Genomic DNA, 2,623 nt, shown 5'->3' with positions numbered 1-2,623 from the left:
AGAAACACATGTGCCACGAAACGCCACTGTTTCCTGCGCATCAATATGGGATATGATCACCATGCACACGTACACAGGCCACACAACGAGTTGGCATACTCTGGATCAGTTGGTCGAGCAGCTGCTGGGGTATAAATCTTCCATTCTTGCACCAGTGCCTGTCGGAGCTCCTGAAGTGTCCTCGGGGTTTGAAGACGTGCAGCGATACGTCGACTGAGAGCATCCCAGACGTGCTCGATGGGGTTTAGGTCTGGAGAACAGGCAGGCCACTCCATTCTGCTGATATCTCCTGTTTCAAGGTACTCCTCCACGATGGCAGCTCGGTGGGGCCGTGCGTAACCAGCCATCAGGAGGAAGGTGGGGCCCACTACAACCTTGAGTAAAAGTTTAATTATTTACTAAACATTCAGTGTCATTCGCGTGCATTGCTCATAGGCCGATAGAATATGCACAAGCGGTTACTTTTCGTTTGACGCTGCATGCTACAAGTTGAAAATTCTTGACAAGAGCCCTACTATAGCTGTTTCATAACGCTTTCTCATTATTTTATTTAAAGTTTTCAAAAATGGTTCAAATGCCTCTGAGCACTATGGGACTTAACATCTATGGTCATCAGTCCCCTAGAACTTAGAACTACTTAAACCTACATAACCTAAGGACATCACACAACACCCAGTCATCACGAGGCAGAGAAAATCCCTGACCCCGCCGGGAATCGAACCCGGGAACCCGGGCGTGGGAATTAAAGTTTTCATTTTATAAAAATTTGTACTGACAGCATTGTAAACAGTTCTATAGGATTTTTTCATATGTCAGAATTAATCTTGTGTATCCCTTTATCCACCTCCCACCATCCTTAATTGCCTCATGGAGCTCTACCATGCTTTTTATTTACAAAAAACAGTTTTATGGTCATAGAACCAAAGAAAATCTTATGTACGTCATGTCAACCCCCTGAGAAGGCGGACATTCTGGTGCAAACTGAAGTCCCGATACACCTGACCTGTTACAGTTCCTCTGTCAAAGACATGCAGGGGCGTACGTGCAACAATCATGATCCCATCCCACACCATCAAACCACGATCTCGATACCAGTCCCTTTCAAGGACATTAAGTCATTAAGTGGTTGGTATTTGGCTCCTGGTTCACGCCAGATGAAAATCTGGCGAGAATCGCTGTTCAGACTGTACCTGGACTCGTCCATGAACATAACCTTGGACCACTGTTCCAGTGACCATGTACTGTGTTCTTGACACCAGGCTTTACGGGCTCTCTTGTGACCAGGGGTCAGTGGGATGCACCTTGCAGGTCGCTGGGCGAATAAACCATTACGTTCAGTCGTCTGTAGACCGTGTGTCTGGAGACAACTGTTCCAGTGGCTGTGGTAAGGTCCCGAGCAAGGTTACATGCAGTACTTCGTGGCCGTCTGCGTCCACTGAAGGCGAGATATCGGTCTTCTTGTGGTGTTGTACACTGTGGACGTCCCACACTGTAGCGCCTGGACACTTTTCCTGTCTACTGGAATCGTTGCCATAATTGTGAGATCGCACTTTGTGGCACACGAAGGGCCCATGCTATGACCTGCTGTGTTTGACCAGCCTTCAGTCACCCTAGTATTCTACCACTCATAACGTCTTCAATATGTGTTCTTTGTGCCATTTTCAACACACAGTAACCATTAGCATATCTGAAAACGCCTGAACACTTATTCGCTGCACCGTACTCTGACATGCACCAACACACCTCTACGTATGTGGACTGCTGCCAGCGCCACCGTGCGACGACCGCAGTTCAAATGCACCGCATGGTCATACCCTGAGGTGATACAAACCCGAGAACCGCTCACCAGAGCGTTGCTTCACCAAGTATCAGCAATATCCTTAATTTATGAGCAATAGCGTTTATCAACAAATACAATGACTGTTTCTGAATCTGCAAAAAGACCTTTTTTACGGACGTCTGTCCATCGATGGAATCTCTCCATGTGTAGTATCCCAGTCTTTCACTGTAATGTTCTCGACAGCCATCATAAATTTCAAGAGATATTCAAAGCCTGTCAGATCAATTCCTATTTATTTTCGCCCTTTAATCTCATTTGCAGTGTGCTACCAATGTTTTAAGGATTTCAGATGTCCCGCTATTCAAAAAACCTGCAGCAACAACCTGTCTGGCCTTTCCCAGATTTTGTATAGTCTATTTTCTACCCATATGACACATAAAAAAGTAATGCAAAGGATTGTTCTTTTCTTATTTTTTATTTAATTTTTTTATTTTTTTTATTTTTTTACAGGATGAGCTCTACCACGTTGCTTTACTCTCCAACTACATGTTTCAAATTACGGCTTACCTTCGAGTCCATTTCATTTCCAGTCCTTAATGTCTCACACCACGTTAAAGTATTTTTACTTTCCCACCAGCCTTTCTAATCGGTAAATCAGAGCAACAGTCGGTTTTACCTCTCAGAAATCCTTCCAGTCCATTTGCTACCTTCACGAAACATATAGGAAATAAGGACATGCCTGGTTTCATTTAACAACAACTGTGTGGTACAAAAGATATAAGAACTAACTAGATGCCGTGTATAATCAATAGCGAGACTATCTACATCTACATCTACATTTAT

The sequence above is a fragment of the Schistocerca americana genome, chromosome 3 (assembly GCF_021461395.2).
Source record: "Schistocerca americana isolate TAMUIC-IGC-003095 chromosome 3, iqSchAmer2.1, whole genome shotgun sequence".
Taxonomy (NCBI): Eukaryota; Metazoa; Arthropoda; class Insecta; order Orthoptera; family Acrididae; genus Schistocerca; species Schistocerca americana.
The sequence above is the reverse complement of the archived record's forward strand: the minus strand, read 5'-3'. Positions refer to the sequence as shown.